The following is a 20,837-nucleotide window of genomic DNA, read 5'->3' as shown; positions in this document are numbered from 1 at the left end:
CCAACAGGAAGAAGCCCCTGTGCAAATATCACTGCTAAACTGCCAGATAAATCTCCCAGTATAAATAATAACAGCAGCTATGAGTTACAGTGCCTTCTATGTAAAAGGTACTTCACACGCATCTAACTATAATTTTTATAATAACCCTGCATGGTGAGGATTAATATTTCAGGGCTATCATGTACAATCATGTAGATGGCACGCTGCACAACTCTGGGGACACCATTCACACTGGAGTCTTTGTGAATGGTAGCTTTGGAAGTTGTGCAGTGCACAACCTGTACTACTGTACAGGTTTAATCACAATATAACAAGGCTTCTACGGTGTTCTGTTCTGTTCTAAGCACTTACATGCATATATGTCAGGTCATTTAATCCTCGTGCCCACCATGCAAGGTGTCTGTATTGAGTTCCTGAACCTGAGAATCTGAGAACCAGGCCCTCGATCTCAGTGACCCACCAAGGCAGACATTCTGGGAGGCCCTGCCAAGGTGACCAGGGAGCCATGTTCATCCATCACTACGTTTACCATGCACCACTGTCCCTTCCTGAGGAGGGGGCACATGCTCCACATTTTTGTAGAATAAGAACATGAATCATTTTGAAAGATTGAGTTGACTCCATAAGAAGAAAAAAGTAGAGGAACAGTCTTATGACCACTCCTACCCCAAACCCTCACATCTGAGGTACCAAGGAGGGTGACAGGACAATTCTCAGATGAGTAGGTTTCTAAGACTGACCTCTGGCTGGGTTTGGCACATTGTGTCCCGGAAGGAGAGAAAAAGACAATGGTGGTCCTGTCGAGAGCCCTGGTCCCAGCTCCTCCTTTTACTCACATGCTGGTATGATGTGTCTGGCCTCGAAGATGGCTAGAGAAATCCTTTTGTGGTTAAATGGGATGAGGTATCAAACAATCCCTCCATGACAAAGGTACACCTGTTCACGGACATGAATCGTGAGGGCCACAGCTCACTCCCTGTACGTACATGTGAGGTGGCTGCCCCAGGTCTTTCTTCTCTGCAACCCCTGTCAGCCAGTTTTCAGTACAACCATCACCCTCTCTCCCTCGGGTGGGGAGGACTTCTGTCCTCCACACCCGCACAGCCCCCGTGGATCTCAAGTAGTCTTGTGTCGCCATAGTAACTCGACCCAGCCTGCTTGTTGCAAAGAGTGGAGATTGCATTCTGTCATCTTGTCCACATGCCTGGGCCAGCTTGACTCGGGAGAGGGAGAGAGGGATGGTGGCGTTCAGTCAGACTGGACAACTTCATGTCCCTCAGCCACTTGGGCTTGGTGGGAAAAAGCAGATCAGCTCAGCGTGGTTTCTCACACCCGATTGCCCTTTATATCCCATCTACACTGTGGAGCATTTCCTGCTTAATTTCCCCGCATGTTCTTCCTCTTCCAGAATGTTCCCCAGGCCCCTCCCACATGTTAACTGTCATCCTTAACCCCAAACCATCTTCCCAGAGGCCTCCAGTCCCTCTCATGGATCAGACCCAGAAGCAGGTGTGGGGCTTTGTGTCAAAAGAACTGGAGAAGGAACCCAAGCCAGAAAACTTGGTCCTTTGGGAAAAACTCCAAACTCCCCAGCCCAAGATCCTCTCTTCACAGGGTCAACACAAATGGAGTATACAGAATATAGGAGTCACCATCTTTACTTATCCCAAAAGGTTAGGGAGAGTCCTCCAAGGTCTCTAATTTTCCTTAAGTCATTGCCAGGACTTCTCTGAGCTATCTATATTAATCCTGATTTTTCTCCCTCAAGGTAAGTATTTTGTCCTAGTTACCTTGCTAAAAATTATCTTTTTAAAAAAACTCTTTCACTGGGATATTAAATTGTTATGATTCTTATTATAGTCTGTGCTTAATTCCTAACCACTCCTCAGAACCAAGGCAAATCCATCTCTCCTCTTGCCCCTAAAGTGACCTGTTTAGGCAGCCCCTTGCATCTCAGGAGGCTGTGAAGGTGGTGCTGAGGGTCTTTTGAAAGGACTCTGCACGGTGGCTTCAGAGCTGGTGTTGGATGTTCAAATTTGCTGTCCAGCAGCTCATGAATACATACTTTGTTAATTTATTTGGTTGTAAAAGTTTTAGTTCATACATATATGTATTTTTTAGCAAAGTTTTTTTTTTTTTTTTTTTTTTTTTTTTTTGCGGTACGCGGGCCTCTCACTGTTGTGGCCTCTCCCGTTGCGGAGCACAGGCTCCGGACGCGTAGGCTCAGAGGCCATGGCTCACGGGCCCAGCTGCTCTGGGCATGTGGGATCTTCCCGGACTGGGGCACGAACCCGTGTCCCCTGCATCGGCAGGCAGACTCTCAACCACTGTGCCACCAGGGAAGCCCTCCTGGTCCCTTTTAACTCCACTAAAACTGTTCTTGCTAAGGTCACCAATGATCTCCTTATGGTAAAAAATTAATACGTTTTCTTTCTGGTACCTAATGTCTATTCTGCTTCATTTGATCTCTTTAGCCACACTTCTTTTCTGCAAACTTTGGTCCCACAGAATCATACACCTGGAACACACTATTATTTCTCTGTGGTCTCCTCTTTCATGATCTCAGGGCTTTGGGACTCAAAGGGTTTTAAGCACCTGTTATAGCAGTGCATTGTACGGCTATAAATGGCACTGTTGCTATTTCCTTCTGCTGTTCACCATTCCCACAAGGCTTGTGGGCTTACTCTTTTCATGTATTCCCCAGCAAGCCTGGTAGTGTGGACTTTCAGTTGTGAAACGAAGGAAAGTTGAAAGGAAATGAAAAGGGACATGAGAACGATCCATGTAAATGACCCTATTGGTCAGACTTCAATTCTGATGCTCTAGGAGAATAGAACATGTTTAGTTGCACTTGAAAAAATGTTAATAAAATACTTGAAATACTGTCTATTCTACAGATACTGTAATCCCTTGAGTCACAAAGCCTCCTTTGTGACCCAGGACAGCATCAAAATATTCCCTGGAAAGTATTTTGAGAGGGGGATAGTGAAAGCACAAGATCTGGAACTAGACAATCTGTCCCCACATCCTGTCTGTCCATAGACACCTTTCAGTCCTCCTTTTCTAGCCAGAAGAGCTCTCCAGAGGCAGAATTCCATTATCTCAATTACCCAACCATCTTTTGTGGATCTTGTATTTCATATGGTCCATCTCATAATGGCTCCACCTCTTCTGCCCCCATCTAGGTTGTATGTGCAAAAAGCCCATCAGAAATAACCCTCATCACATTGCAGGGATTCTCAGTGACTGCCAGGAGGAGAAGAAAACCTCCCCTAGCTGTTATTTTTTTTTAAAAATTGGTGGCTGGGAAGCATAAATAATTTTAAAAAGTTACTTCCTTCTAACAGATTCAAACAATTTGTCTGGTCACTGAATACAGAGGAATTTATGTTTGAACAAGCATTTCCTGGAAATACTTTAACCAGTGGTATCATCTCTGGTAGCTTAGGTGATAAAGAGCATAGATAAAAAGTATGGGAGGGCTTCCCTGGTGGCGCAGTGGTTGAGAGTCCGCCTGCCGATGCAGGGGATACGGGTTCGTGCCCCGGTCCGGGAAGATCCCACATGCGCGGAGCGGCTGAGCCCGTGAGCCATGGCCGCTGAGCCTGCGCGTCCGGAGCCTGTGCTCCGCGACGGAAGAGGCCACAACAGTGAGAGGCCCGCGTACCACACACACACACAAATATATATATATATATATATATATATATATATATATATATATATAAATATGGGAAAAGCTTTTCTGGAATGCATTTGTATCTTGAGGGTAGATGTCTCTTTGATATTTATAAGTCATGGCTGTTTCCAACTTGTTTACATTCAGATCCTGTTCTTGCGTCTGGTCCTTCTAGCCTTGCCTCTACCAGCTATGATCTTCCCTCTCTCAGATTCATGTCCCTCTTATCCTACTATGGCAGGAGACCCTGACCGGACAGGGCCTCGAGAGTTTTTGACATTTGTCGATGGCTTTCCCTCTGCTACCACTCTTGGATTCCTCATCTGCAGTCTCTCTACTGCCGTCTGCAGAGGAGAAAGTTTTAATATCCTTCATCTCTTTACAAATTAACACTGAAATTCTGCTGACAAGCCTTATCCTTTCCAAGGTTTAAATCCCAGGGCTCTTGAGCTGTGACAATTTAAATGAGCAAGATTTCCAAGAACTGATGAGTGAGGCTTTAAATGTCTCATAGAAGCAAGCTGCCAAATCCTCCTTTAAAGACTTCTGTAGAACAAAGTAGTTGGTGAGCAGCTGCCTGTGGAAGCATGCATGTGCTCTGCAGTGATGGTGGGGAAGATACTTTTAAGAGTAATTATAAACTGAAACAGCTGGAAGAAAGCTTAGGAACTAATTCACCAACAAATACATTTTAAGGATGAATAAAACAGACCTAAGGAGGGTTAAGTTGTTTTTTCAAGGTGATAGTGAGTCTCCTAAGAGTAGGGCTAAAAAATATCTAAAGAAATAATGGTTGAAAATGTCCCCAATTTGGTAAAATCATAAGCATACAGATTCAGGAAACTGAGCAGCCCCAAACAGTATCATCCTAAAGACACATCATAATCAAACTTCTGAAAACTTGCAAAGAAGAAATCTTGAAAGCATCAAGTGAAAAATGATACCTTACCTACAGAATAAAAACAATCTGAACGATAACATATTTCTCATTAGAGGCTCTAAGGAAGTGGTACGACATTTTTCAAGTGCTGAGAAAACAGATTGTCCAAGTGGATAAAAATACATGATCCAACTACATGCTGTCTACAAGAAAGTCACTTCAAAAGTAATAGTATAGGTAAGTTGAAAATAAAAGGATTGAAAAAGATATACCATGCAAATGTTAATCAAATTAAAACAAGAGTAGCTATATTACTATCAGAAAAACCAGACTTTAGCACAAGGAAAATTACCAGGGACAGAGAGGGTCATAACAGGATGATAAAAGGATCAACCCACCAAAAAGACATTGCAACTCTAAATGTGAATGGACCAAGGGACAGAGCCGGAAAATATGTGAAGTGAAAACTAAGAGGTGAAGAAAAAAAGGAGAAATAGACAAATCCACAATTATAGTTGGAGATTTCAGCACTCTCATGTCTCAACATGTGATAGAACAATCAGACAGAAAACTATAGCAACTATATCAACAAGGGTATGGAAGAACTCAACAGCGTTACCAACAGGCAGAATCTAATAGACATTTATAGAGCACTCGACCCAACAAGAGCAAAGGACCCATCCTTAAGTGCCCATGGAACACAGACCGAGCGAGATAGGCCACATTCTGGGCCACAGAAATGACCTCAAAAGTTTTTAAAAAATTGAAATCATGTAGAGTGTTCTTGAAACTAAAAGTCAAAGCAGAAAGATGAAATGAAAATCTCTAAACACTTGGAACAGCTAAGTAATCCATGGTTCAAAGAGGAAAACACAAGGCAAAGTATATACATATATATAAAAAATACATATATTAAAAAGTAATATGCTATAAAATATATATTATATTTATATCCACTAAAGCAGTACTGAAAAATAAATTTATAGAACTCCAAGTTTATATTAGAAAAGAGGAAACGTCTCAAATCAATAATCTAAGCTCTTACTTTAAGAACCTAGAAAAAGAACACAATAAACACAAAGCCAGTAGAAATAATAAAGAGCAGAAAACAACGAAATTGGAAACAGAAAAGCAATAGAGAAAACCAGTAACAGAAAAGTTGTTTTTTTTAAAGATTAATAAAATTGACAAACTTCTAGCAAAATTAACAAAGAAAAAAGAGAAAACTCAGATTTCTAACATCAGGAATGAAACAGTAGAGATCATCACTGATCTCACAGACATCAAAAGGATAATATGAGGACACTGCAAACAATTCTACACACGTAAGTTTGACAATTTAGGTGAAATGGACCGATTCCTCACAAAGAACAAACTACCACAACTTCCCCAATATAAAAGAGATCATTTGAGTAGCCCTATCACTGTAAAGGAAATTAAAATTGTAAGTTAAAAACTCCTGAAAAAGAACTCTCCAGGCCCAGATGGTTTTAGTGGCGAATTCTACCAAACATTTAAAGAAAAATTAATACCAATTCTATAACCGTCTTTTCCAGAAAATAGAAGAGAAGGGAACACTTTTTAATTCATTTTAGAAGCCAATGCAGGCAAACCTTGTTTTATTGAAGTTCATTTTATCGCTCTTTGCATATATTGCATTTTTCACAGCTTGAAGGGTTTGTGGCAACCTGCGTTGAGCAAGTCTATCAGCACCATTTTTCCAACAGCATGTGCTCACTTCGTGTCTCTGTGTCACATTTTGGTAATACTCGCAATATTTCAAACCCTCCGATAGCAAAAAGATTATAAGTCACTGAAGGCTCAAATGATGGTTAGCATTTTGTAGCAATAAAGTGTTTTAAAATTAAGGAATTCACATTGTTTTTTCAAGGCATAATGCTATTGCACATTTAATAGTGTAAACATAACTTTTATATGCACTGGGAAACCAAAATAATTGTGTGACTCGCTTTATTGTGATATTTGCTTTGTTGCAGTGGTCTGGAACCGAACCCACAATATCTCCAAGGTACGCCTGTATTACCTTGACACCAGACAACGATAGTACAAAAAGAGAAAAACTAAAGGCCAGAATCCCTCATGAATGTAGATGCAAACATTCTTAACAAACTATCAGCAAATAGAGTTCAGCAATATATAAAAGACCAACCTCAAAAGGTCGCATACTATATGATTTCACTTATATAACATTTTCAGAATGACAAAATTATAGAGATGAAGAACAAATTAGTGGTTGCCAAGGGTTAGGGATGTGGGAATTGTGGTGTGTGAGGGGGTGTAACTATGGCATGGAGAGCATGGGGGAGAGTTTTGTGGCAGTGGAATAGTTCTGTATCTTGACTGAGGTGAAGGTGACACAAATCTACACATGTGTTAAAATGGCATACAACTGTATCCACATTGCTCCAATATGTTTCCTGGTTTTGATACTGTATTATAGTAACATTAAGATTTAACCAGGGCTTCCCTGGTGGCGCAGTGGTTGAGAGTCCGCCTGCCGATGCAGGGGACACGGGTTCGTTCCTTAGTCCGGGAAGATCCTACATGCCGTGGAGCGGCTGGGCCCGTGAGCCATGGCCGCTGAGCCTGTGCATCCGGAGCGTACGGGAGAGGCCACAACAGTGAGAGGCCCATGTACAGCAAAAAAAAAAAAAAAAAAAGATTTAACCATTAGGGGAAACTGGGAGAAGGGTACATGGTGCTCTGTACTGTCTTCGCAACTTCCTATGGATCTATGATTATTCGAAAACAAAGAGTTTAAAAACCACTTTGTCCATATCTCAGACAACAGACTCAAGATGCTAGGCTTTGCTCTACCTCTGGCTAGGTCCCCACGCCCACACTACTGCTGTGTCAGTTTCCTAGGGAGCGTCAGTTCCCACAACACGTTTCCTCAAGTCTTAATATTTGCAGCTATTTCTTCCAATGAACAAATTATAACCCTGCACCAAGGTACCAGTGAAGCCATGATTTGGTCCTTAGCTTCTAAACTCAATGTCTTTTCTGTCTCTCTTTGGTCTCTGCTTCACCATTTGGGAAATCAGAAGCAGAAAGGTGGTAGAGAATGTTGTCTTGGTAGCACCAGGTCTTGTTGGCTGGGCATCTTTGGTCCCTCTCCCAGAGACAGCTGTGATCTGAAGCCAGAGTTAAGAAGGCTGGGCTTGGAGTCTCAGCTGTGAGCTCGATGGTGAAGAAAAGCCAACAATGCTGGCTGGAGAGAACATACTGGGAGCACAAAGTGGCAAAGCTGGACTGGGGATGGGCCTGAGGCAGACAGGAGCCCAGAAACACCAGGTGCAGATCACTTCTGGAATGAATCTTCTTATCAGGGCCTTACTTGGTCTAAGAATGGAACACTGAAAGTGGCAGCCCCCTACAAGGCAGTCTCATTTATTTCTAACATATATCCTGGAAACTTTTACATGTATGCCATGTTATACAAGGTAACGGAATGCTTGCCTAGACCCACGTGCACTTGAGTCTTCCAACCCATGTGCACTAAGTAACCAGGGTAGAGTCAATAGCTTGATTAAATGACCAAGGTCAAAATTGCTCACACGAAGAAACTATTCATGAGGATCTGGGACAGTGCAGACAAAGGTTTCTTTCCACTTCAACCACTGCACTCACTCTGACCTTGCCAGACTGTTCTTGGAGAGAAGGGAAAAACGAATTCACAGTGGGTCCACAAAGGCTGACCTCTGGAATCTTTATTCCACTGAAGGCTGATTCATGCCAATGCTCCATTTGAACCATTCATGGCATATTTCCACTAAAAGAGCTTCTTAGAAGTCAAGCTCATCATATGCCAAGGTACCTCTCTGATATCCTAATTCAGTCTAGGGCTTTTATTTTGTTTGTTGTTTGTTTGTTTACTCTTATACCTCAAAGCTTGTCTGTGCACTGGAATTCTGTTGTCAATCACCCTCCAACCCTCAGAGCCTAGCACTGCACTCCTGGGCAGAGGAAGGAGGGACACCTGTATGGTCAGCCTTATTTTTGCCCAAACTGGGCAGTGGAGCAGCCCATCCAAGCCACCCCTGGGTGACTTGGTCCTTTTCTACCAGCAGGTGGACTCTTGTCCACAATCTCACTACAAGTTAGACTCAGCTCAGTAACTGGTATTAAGACTCAACTTGCGATGCTGAGTCCCTCCTCTCTCTAAGCATAGGAAATGAGCTGGCACTGAGCCTGGAGGACCAAACTTAAAAGTCTGCCAGCAGAGTACCAGGGCATTGAAGCCACGAAGCAGCTGAAACCAGTTTGAAACAAGGCATTTTTCAAGGCTCAATAATGAAACTCCAACTCCCAAGAATAGGGTTGAAACACTAGCATCTTAGGAGTTCCCCCAGAAATATCCAGTATATGACTTGGAGGCATCACAGCTCTGAAACATCAACTCTTTCACAGCATTTTCAGCATGTCTACCCTTTCTGAGCTCAAAATTTTGTGAGATTGGGCAAATTCAGCACTGGTTCGTGAAACACACTCCAGAGTTTATGAAGAATGCTCACACATGCCACACTCATTTGATTCCCAACCGATCCTGTGAGGTAGGCAGAACAGGACTGTAAGAATAAGAACAATGCCCATCGCAGAATGCAAAACGTCATTATCTTAACAGCAAACACAGTTCTTTTCACCCCCTCCTCCAAGATTAAACCCCTTTATTTATTTCTTAAGGAGATATGCTTAAATGCTAAACCAAGAGCTATCCATATTGATCCCAGATTCAAGGAGTTTTGTTTATATATTGTTCTCATTTAATCAGAGAATCATGAAAATCACTTATAAGTGGATTTGTTCTTCATGATTTCTTTTCAATAAACATCACCAAATGACTTAATTCATCATTAAGACTTTCTAAGTGATTAAATTGTGCCCAGTAATTTGGGTTTCAAAAATATCTGGCTTCTTTTTTGTAGTTTTAGAGTCAATAGAAACCAGAAAAAAGTCGAAAGGAAAGATGCTTAAATACAAAATCCAGAGCCCAGTGGGTAGAAATAAACGTAAGTAGAACCGCTCCAGGCGACTGCTTAGCGCTCCTGGCACTTCTGCTTAATCCCAGGAAGTACAAGGACACAGAACTCCTCCTACACTCAACACTTACTTTTCAGCAGTCTTCAGAATATTCATAAAAGACACAGGGTGAAGGGGGGAGGCTGGTTAAAAAAATGTTCTTCAATTCCTTTGTTAACTTCTGAGTAGGAAAAAACTCTTTAATAGCCGTAATGTTGTAAGCAGAAATGCCAAGTTCCTGTTCAATTGCACATCCAGGTAATTATCATTCAATGAAAAGTGTGCTAACTATGTATTAGGCGCTGTTCTAGACATTTCAAAGTCTGACTTAAAATAGTTCCTTTGGAGTGAATAATTCATGATTAAAAGTTCAAAATTTCAAATGGACAATTCATGATTGAAAAATTGAAAGTATACAGTGGAAAATCTTGCTGACACTGAGTTTCCCATCCCAGAGGACACTAGCATTAACAGGATCTTTTGTACAGATGTGGAAGGTCTGGAGCTAATATAAAACATATTCTTATCCACCCACCCCCTTTTTACAAAATAATAGTTATTTTACAGATGAAAGGTTAACAACCACTAACTTGTATCCTCTACTTACTGTATCTTCATGATTTCAAAGTGCTTAAAGGAATTCCTCCTTCTTTTGTGACTGCATAGTATTTCATTGTATGGAGGTACCACATTTTAACCAGTCCCCTATACATGGCATTGTTTTAATTTTTTTTTTTTTGCTATTATAAACAAAACTGTGATAAATTGCCTCTTACTTGCATCATTTTGGAACATACATGTCTTTAAGATAAATTTTCAGAAGTGGAATTGCATGCTTGTAATTTTGGTAGGCATTGCCAACTTGCCTTCCTCACCAAGTGTGTTGATATCAAGTTGTCAATCTTTTTTTTTAAAATTTTTTTAGCGGTGCACGGGCCTCTCACTGCTGTGGTCTCTCCTGTTGCGGAGCACAGGCTGCAGACGCGCAGGCTCAGCGGCCATGGCTCACGGGCCCAGCCGTTCCACTGCACGTGGGATCCTCCCGGACCGGGGCACGAACCCGTGTCCCCTGCATCGGCTGGCGGACTCTCAACCACTGCACCACCAGGGAAGCCCCAAGTTGTCAATCTTTTGCTGATTGTTGGCATCCCAGAATGCTCTGGTGTGGAGGAAGTCCATGACCAACTTTATCATACAGTCTAACACAAGGTGGCACATCTCATCACACATCTAAGAATTCTCACATCCTCAAGAGCAGTCCACAGAAAACTGAGCAGAATGACCAAACAGAAAGAATTAATATAGGATATGGCTCCCATCTTCAGAGCAGAGACCCGCAAGGATGGCATGTGATATTCTGACTAGAAACTGTAGCTACATCTCTGACTCAGTCCAACTGTCTATATACTTTTAGTAATGCTTTAGCAGAGACATAAGTATGCCCCTTAAACATTGTCTGGAAATTGGTATTACATTTGCTTTCAAAGACCATTCATAAATGGCAGAGGACTTCGGCTCCTTCCTCTTAGTATGTAAATGTGCCTCACCGCTATTTTGTCTGCAGAAGATAACCGACTTGTTTGTTTGTTTTTTTTTGCGGTATGCGGGCCTCTCACTGTTGTGGCCTCTCCCGTTGCGGAGCACAGGCTCCGGACGCGCAGGCTCAGCGGCCACGGCTCACGGGCCCAGCCGCTCCGCGGCACGTGGGATCTTCCCGGACCGGGGCATGAACCCGTGTCCCCTGCACTGGCAGGCGGACTCTCAACCACTGCGCCACCAGGGAAGCCCAATGGACTTGTTTAACCCAAATACTCAATTGGTATGCAGTTGCGCCAACATCCGGAGCAATTCTAAAGTCTCCATCCACATAGCAGTAAAATGCTCCTTAAATTGGGATGAGGAACTTCAACATGCACGTCTTAAGGCCACAAATCTTAAGCAGACTTTCCTGTCTTTCAATTCCTCTGTTTTCTTTTGAAACAAGGATGTCCTGGCAATATCTAGCAAAAACTATGTCAGCTTGTTCTTTCAGAGGAATATTGGTCTCTTTATATTGGAAAGATCAGGAGCTCACATATATAGCTGATTTGCTTTGTTGTGCAGCAGAAACTAACACAACATTGTAAAGCAACTATACTCCAATAAAGATGTAAAAAAAAAAAAAAAAGAAAGAAAAGATCTGGAGCTCTATAACAGATGCTGGGCCGCATCCAACTATTGCAGAGAAATCCACATTTTCGGATTAAAAAGAAAAGCTTAATGGTGAAACCACAAACAAATGCGATAGCATTCTCATTTAAGAAGTGACACCATTCAAGTTGTAGTTCTTGTATCTGCCTTCACTGCAGGGACACCGGGGTTCCAGACTCGGTTGGTACGGCTTGTGTGTCTCCTATATCACTAATAAGTCATTTTTCTAAGAAGTCTGATTGTGGGGTATAAATGTGCTTTGAGAATTTTGTACTTTCCCATGTGGACATAGACATATTCCTGCAGCATTTTAGGGATGTGAGCACAGCTATTGTCTCCATGGTGAGCCCAAGGCTGGGAGTAAAGGGTTTAAATGGTGCTGCTTGAGCTCTGACCTAATGTCCCGATTCATTCAGTTGAGTCTGTCAAATGATCTGTCTCTCAACTACTAGCCAGTGGGGCTATAGGCATGCAATCTTTACTTAATCTGGCTTTCGATTGACTGGCCAGGTCACTTTCACCTGGGACAGTTTCAGAGGTGGTAACAAATCTAATCTTTCAGGGACAATACAGTTTTGTTTATTCTTTAGTCACTTAAGTTTTAGTTTGTTTTTTAATGTAGCCTCTCCATCCCTTTCCTCAAGGTCCCTGGCTCCTCTGTCTAGAAGCAAACATCATCAGTTTTTTAGTGAATCCTTCCAGAAACATTCTGTGCATATACAAGCAAGTACACCCCTAACCCGAAGCACATTCAATAGTATTTTAGTAATCTTTTATCAATTCCCTCAAATGTCTGTCATCAGTACACTCCTTTGGGGGCATACTGGCGATAGTCAACAAAATTATAACATTTACTTTAAAAGCTATATGTTACATCAATAGTTTTCCTCTCAGGAGACTTAGCTCCTTCCTAGGATTTTGGCAGTTCCTATATTATCAGGAACCCACTTATAAAACATCTCCTAGGTGGTAGCTCCTGAGGATACTTAAAATACTTTTATTATGAAAACTCTTGATCATCTACAAAAGTAGAAAGTTTTATTATTAACCTGTATCCAATCTTGTTTCTACTATACTTTACTGGATTATTTAAAACAAATCCCATATCATAATGTATCTCGGGATGACCTTTTCAAAAATGAGTAAGAACACCCATTTCAGAGGGTACAGTTTACTAATATCTTTCCCAAGGCTGGAACCTTACCACGGCCAGTCCCATGATCACTATCTCCCCTTCTACATATGGTCACTATCATAACCCTGTCCTGTTCAGCAGTTCATTGTTGAGATTTTTTCCCTAGAATACAGCCTGAAGGGACTCAGCAAAAGGGTTAGAAAGGATGAAGGTGGTACAGAGGACCAAGAACCAGCCTACACAAAGTGTTCATAGGAGATGTCCTTTTCCTCATACAGACTTTTAGAGAGAGTCCCTTTCTTCCCCAGTTGCCTGACCTAAACTGGCTGGTAATATCAGGCCTCCTGACTAATCATGCTTCTGCCTCTTTCCATCTCTTATAGACACATAGGAGATCTTTGCTATTTTAGATTTTTAAAAATGGACTACTAAGAACAGAAGCTGGCTCATGAGAGTCCCCGGGAATCTTTCCACTGAAGATACTAGGTAGGAAAGATAGGGAATAGTGAATACAGACGAGATCAAGACTAGAGATTTAAACACACACACACAAAGGCTTGAGCTAGACAGGTTGGGAAAGGTGATGCTTAAATCTATGGCGGGAGTACAGAGATATGTGTTTGGCTAAATGTGAGCATGGGCAAGATGGGTCAGGGGCTGACCCTGAAGCCTGAAGCAGAATGTTGCCACAATAGCACTAGAAACCAGCACACACTCATATAATGCTTAAGCACTCACACGGATATTTTAACAGAAGAGGTTTGTGCTGGTTGAGTGAGACTTGACAAACGAGATAGTTGTACAATTGAGTTCCTCGCTTTTTATTATTACTTCTGGGAAGGTATACCCAAGAATGGAAATTGGTTCTATCTGGAGTCCAAATTTTTCAAGAAATATATTAGGTAGGTTAACTCTTACAGATCTATCCAAAGCCTTAGGGAAGTCACCTTAGGGAAAAGAAGAGAGTATTCTAGACTCCAGAGCATAACTAAAAAAATAAATAAATAAAGGAAATTAGTCTTGAAGAAAGAAATAGGCAGAAAGAAATAGTCTTGAAGACATTGTCTTGCACAAAAAAACCCATTTCTTTTAAAAAAATTTTTATTTATTTTTTTGGCCGTGCCCTGCGGCTTGCGGGTTCTTAGTTTCCCGACCAGGGGTTGAACCCACGGCCCAAGCAGTGGAAGAGCCAAGTCCTAACCACTGGACAGCCAGGGAATTCCCTATTTTATTTAATTTTTAAGTTAAAATTTTTTTTCCCATTTACAATTATTATAAAATATTGGCTATATTCTCTGTGTTGTATGATACATCCTGAGCCTATCTTACACCCAGTAGTTTGTACCTCCCATTCCCCCACCCTTATATTGTCCCTCCTGCCAAGCTGGTAACCACTAGTTTGTAATCTGTGAGTCTGCTTCTTTTATGTTATATTTACTAGTTTGTAGTATTTTTTAGATTCCACATGCAAGTGATATCGTACAGCATTTATCTTTCTCTGTCTGACTTATTTCACCTAGCATAATGTCCCCCAAGTCCATCCATGCTGCTGCAAATGGCAAGATTTCATTCTTTTTTTAAAATGGCTGAGTAGTATTACATTGTTTATATATACCACAGCTTCCTTATCCAGTCATCTGTTGATGCACACAGATTGTTTTCATGTCTTGGCAATTGTAAATAATGCTGCTATGAACACTGGGGTGCATGTGCCTTTTCAAATTGGTGATTTAGTTTCTTCAGATATATACCCAGAAGTAGAATTGCTGGATTATATGGTAGTTCTGTTTTTAGTTTTTTGAGAAACCTCTATACTGTTTTGCACAGCAGATGCACCAATTTACATTCCCACCAACAGTGTACAAGGGTTCCCTTTTTTCCACATCCTTGCCAACATTTGTTATTTGTAGACTTTTTGATGGTGGCCATTGTGATAGATGTGAGGTGATATCTCACTGTGGTTTTGATATGAAGAAAGCATTTCTGAAAGGAAATCTGGAGGCCAGAATGGTCTAGGATTCAGAACAGGAACCCAGCCAGGGGAGCTGGGTCCAGCAAGACAGACATCCAGGTGGAAGTGAATGGGAGTATATGACTCACAGAGGGTCAGAGAAAGGTAGTCTGAAAAAACATGCTCTCCTTTTCTTAAAAACAGTGTGTTCACTAATAACTCTGTAATAATAACTGTAAGAATTACTATAATTTTGTAAATCAAAGGAAGTTGCTTCCAGGTATGGAAATGTAGAGTTGAATTAAATCCTCATTTACCTGCCCCTTCTTGGAAAATGTCAGATTCTGCATTCTTGGTCATTGGAACCTATTAAACAACTTAAATTGCGGGGTGGGTGGCTCAAGGGTAGGTTTGAAACAGAAATTAGAACTTGTTGGTGATTCAGAGTTCAGTGTGTCTCCAAGAGGACTATAGTATTTACTGGTTGTACCAAGCACTGCCTAAAGTGGGAAGGCCAGACAAATATTTATTCATGGAAGAAATAATAATTATGAAAATGAATTATGATCTTGTTGGCACAGCACAGACCATTCTGGCCAAAGGTATTCTATGACCTTGGCTTCAATATTACATAAGCTAATTCTTGAAGTGTGTGAGAACTAAGTGTGAGTATTTGTGTAAATTGCCCATTCTTCATCTTATTCGTTTAAATGTGTTGCTCTTTTTAGTTTTGAATTTTGATAGCAGGGACATCCCCAGCACCACAGCTGAATCAATCTGGAGTTTTTACCTGCCTCTTTCTCTAAGGAAAAACATCCTCCAACAGGCTCACATACAGTTCCATTCTCAGGTCGTTTGATGTTTTAGAAGGTGTTTTTATGGGAGGTTCCAGGACTACTAGCTGATGCCCATCATCTTCAAAATAATAAGCACGGTTCTCCCACTTCCACGGTAACAGGTTCAAGGTTTGTGACATCTCTAGTTACTAGAGATCATTTCCATCAAGCTGTTTTCTGTTGACAGATACCTTAAAGTTCCTCCAAACCTTTCCCAAGAACAATCCTTAAGATGACTAATCCTTTAGTCATCTATGTGGAGGCTGGTGACACTGGTGACACTGTCAGATTCCAGGGAGGAGGGATAGTAAGTAGTCCTCATACATATGTTTTGCTACCTGAGTTTGGGCAGTTTCTGTGGCAAATTTAACCTTCTTAGTTGAAAAGATGCACTTTGCATCAGCCTCGTGAATACATCCTGTTCCCTCAACAACCTCCCTAGTGAGATTGGGGGAAAGTGACCACAGCTGCCATATTCAGTTAACCAGGCGGACAATGTTCCAAATTTTCAAATGTTCCAATTTTATCAACAATATATCGAGGTGACGACAGACACCAGGTCATCTTCCTTCTCTTTAATCATTGTAGACAGAGCCCATTTACACTGTAAACACACAAATGCAGATCTTTCCTTAGGTCAACATGGTTCTTTAGTTGTGTGCACTGACATTTTCTGAAGACTGGCATCTTGAGAAATTTTTGTCTAATAATCCTAGTCTATTTCTTTAATGACACCTCTTGAGGTCATCCCAGTGGCCTTTGGTATATGATGTAGGTTCAGAAATGGCCACTGATTTGGGGGACCAGAAATAAATCTTGATCTTCCTCCATCAGGCCTCAAGATCTGGGTACACTCAGAGTCCAAAGAAGTTGTGACATCCTACCAATTGACACGGACATTATGTTTTTCAGAATTTTCAATTTATGGTCACTCAGCCAGAGTTAACTGACTTAAAATTTGTGATGAAGCTTTGGTTGCACATAATAAAATACTTCGGCATAGCAATACAGTCTCTCTTTGCTGCCCTGTCAGCTGGCCTTTTAAAAAGTGTGAACCTTTGAAGAGTAATCTATAGATCAACCTAAGTGTCCTAAGGCGATATTGAATTTTTGTAATCAACCTCTCTACATTTTGTTTATTTTAAAAATCATTTGGGAAACATTAATCAATGTATTCAATAGGGTACCAAAATACCTCTGTTTTCAGGGAAAAAAAGCAACAATTTAAAATAAGCCTTGTCACAAAGCACAGGGAGATCAGCTCGGTGCTTTGTGACCACCTAGAGGGGTGGGATAGGGAAGGTGGGAGGGAGATGCAAGAGGGAGGAGATATGGGGATATATGTACATGTATAGCTAATTCACTTTGTTATAAAGCAGAAACTAACACCATTGTAAAGCAATTATACTCCCATAAAGATACTAAAAAAACCTCAAAAAAATATAAAATAAGGCTTGTAAACAGGAAGACATTGAAATTTATTCCTATAAAAGTGAGAGAAGAGCCGAGAGTATCAGAATGGCTATAATGAAAAATAGTGACAGCACCAAATGCTGGTGATGATGTGGAGAAACAGAATCACGCATACATTGCTGGCGGGAATAAGAACTCAGCTCACAAGATTTAATTCTTTAACTTTTTTATTTTGAAATGATTATAGAGTCACAGGAAGTTGTAACAAATGGGCAGAGATATTCCATACACCTATCTTCCTTCAATGGTAGCATCTTTTTTTTACATTTAAAAAAGTTTTATTTTATATTGGAGTATAGTTGACTTACAATGTTGGGTTAGTTTCAGATGTACAGCAAAGTGATTCAGTTATACATATACATACATCTATTCTTTTTCAGATTCTCTTCCCATATAGTTTATTCCTGTGCTATACAGGAGGTCCTTGCTGGTTATCTATTTTATATATAGTAGTGTATATATGTTAATCAAAAACTTCCTAATTTATCCTCAGTGGTAACATCTTACATAACCACAGTACACCATCAAAACCAGGAAATTGACATTGGTACAGTCTACAGAGCTCATTCATATTTCTCTAGTTTTACATGTGTTCATTTAGGCACGTGTGTAGTTTTATGCAACTTTATTACATGCGTAGCTTCATGGAACAACCATCATAGTCAAGATACAGAACTATTTCATCACCACACGGCTGCCTTGTGTCACTTCTTTGTAACCACCCCCATTCTTAACCCCTAGTAAGCACTATAATTTTGTTATTTCAAGAATATAATTTTGTTATTTCAAGAATATTGCAGAATATGATTAACCATTTTACAATGTGCAATCTTTTGAAATTGACTTTTTTCCACTCATTATAATTCCCTTGAGACTTATTTAAGTTCTTGAGTGTATCAATAGTTTGCTCCTTTTTTATTACTGAGTGCAGTCAGCCCTCTGTATCCAAAGGTTCTGCATCAAGTCAAAAATATTAGAAAAGAAAAAAATTCCAGAAAGTTCCAGAAAGCAGAACTTGAATTTGCCACACGCCAACAACTATTTATATAGCATTTACTTTGCATTAAGCATTATAAATAATCTAGAGACGATTTAAAATATACAGGAGGATGTGCATAGGTTATAGGCAGATAGTATATATGCCATTTTATATGAGACATTTTATATGAGACATCCTCTGATTTTGGTATTCCAAGCTGGAGGGTGGTTCTAGAACCAATGCCTCTCAGATACCGAGGGACCACTCTAGTAGTACCGACTGTACTGCACTGACTCTTTACCCATTAAAGGACATCTGGATTGTTTTCAGTATCGGCAAATTTGAATAAAACTGCTACGAACACTTGTGAACAGGCTTTTGTGTGAACTTAATTTTCATTTCTTTGAGATAAATTCCCAAGATAACAATGATTGGGTGATACAGTAACTGCATTTTAGTTTTAAAAGACATTGTCCAGCTAATTTCTACAGCGGCTGTACCGTTTTACAGCCCTTCCAGAAATATATGAAAATCTAGTTTCTCTTCATCCAAAGGCATCCAGCATTTGATGGTATTACTATTTTTAATTTTAGTCATTCTGATAGGTGTGTAGTGATATCTCACTGTGGGTTTAATTTGTATGCATCTAAGGGCTGATGATGTTGTATGTCTCTTCATGTGCTTATTTACCATCTGTGTATCCTCTTCAGTGAAATGTCTGTTCATGTATGTTGCCCATTTTCTAACTGGATTGATACTTTTCTTCTACTGTTGAGTACTGAGAGTTACTTATACATTTTACATACAACAACTTCGTTGAATATGTGGTTTGCACATATTTTCTCCTGGTCTGTAGCTCATCTTTTCATCCTCTAAAGAGGGTCTTTGGCAGAGTAAAGGTTTTTAATTTTGTTGTGGTACAGTTTATCATTCTTTTCCTTCTATGGTTCATGCTTTTGGTATCAAGTCTGAGAACTTTTCATCTACCCCTAGGTCTCAAAGATTTCTCATTTTTTTTCTAAAAGTTTTATGGTTTTATGTTTTACATTTAAGGCCATGATACATTTTGAGTTAATTTCTGTATAAGGTGTGAAGTTGAGGTCAATGTTCATTTTATTTTTGCCTGTGAATGTCAGTTGCTCCAACACCATTTATTGTAAAGGGCATCCTCTTTTATTAAATTGCTTTTGCACCTTGTCAAAAATCAGTTGGGCATATTTGTGTGGACCTATTTCTAAGTTCTTTTTTCTGTTTCATGGGTCCATGTGTCTAGAAACCACCAACACCACACTATCTTGATTACTGCAGCTGTATAGTAAGCCTTACCATCAGGTAGAGTGATTCCTCCCCGTTATTTTGCTTTTTCAAAATTGTTTTAGCTCTTCTAGGTCCTTGCCTTTACATGTAAATTTTAGAATAAGCTCGTGTATGTTTACAAAACAGCTTGCTGGGAATTTGATAGGAATTGTAATAAACCTATAGGTCCATTTGGAGAAAACTGAGATCTTTACCATGCTGAATCTTCCAATCCACAAATAGAGTATCTCTCTCCATTTATTTAGGTCTTTGATTTTTCTCATTTGCATTTTGTAAATTTTCAGCATACAAATCCTATACCTGTTTTGTTGGATTTATACCTAAATATTCAATTTTCTTTGGAGCAATTTTATATGGCATTGTGGATTTTCTTTGGTACGCGGCCCTGTCACTGTTGTGGCCTCTCCCGTTGCAGAGCACAGGCTCCGGATGCACAGGCTCAGCGGCCATGGCTCATGGGCCCAGCCGCTCTGCGGCATGTGGGATCTTCCTGGACCGGGGCACGAACGCGTGCCCTCTGCATCGGCAGGCAGACTCTCAACCACTGCACCACGAGGGAAGCCCTAAAGAGAAATTTGAAATATCAAAAAAGTTCGGTGATTTGTGCTAGCCAGAAAAATTGCAGTAAACGATATCTTCAGATTTCTTAGAGAACACCCCCGTAAAATAGACTCTCTTATTCTGAGAAGCGATTTTGATTTATATGATTACTCTACTGTCAGGAATGGATATGATCAAAGCCCAGTTAAGATAAAATGACACTATGTACTCACATATGCCGTTTGCAATGCTTAATTCTACTACTGACCCCAAAGAAAATTTAAATGCAAGCCCAGTCATATCTGGTCTATAGTGGTCTTCAGGAGTTTTCCCTAGCAAACGTGAAGGAGTTCATATAAATATGCTGACATCTTTCAACAGCTGGAAAGACTCACTCTGGATGTTAACACAGCAGGGAACAATCAGAGCTGGAAGATGAAGAGGTGATTGACAGGCTGACACACGGCTCTAAGAATTGCAGTGGGGAACAATTACATTGCTTAAAGAACACTTCACAATTGGATAGGAAGAGAATTATGTCAGCGCTGAAAGATTTCACAGCTGTACTCCAAAACAAACCTGGAAACGCACATTATAGGTACTGGAAACAGAAGAGCCTATTATTTTGTCTTCTTTTAGATAAGCGGTAAAGTGCTGGGAGGTGGCAGAAAAGATAATTCTAAAGGGCTAAATTGCTAAATTCCTGTCAGTACCTGGGTCCTGCTACTTGTTATTTCCAAATGTAGGACTACCTATCCAAAAAAACAAGGTTAGGCTTTGTGTAGAATGTTAGAATGAACCCAGTCTGAGAATTCTT

This window comes from Lipotes vexillifer, unplaced genomic scaffold (assembly GCF_000442215.2).
Source record: "Lipotes vexillifer unplaced genomic scaffold, Lipotes_vexillifer_v1.1 scaffold4, whole genome shotgun sequence".
Classification (NCBI taxonomy): Eukaryota; Metazoa; Chordata; class Mammalia; order Artiodactyla; family Lipotidae; genus Lipotes; species Lipotes vexillifer.
Note: the sequence above shows the minus strand (reverse complement) of the source record.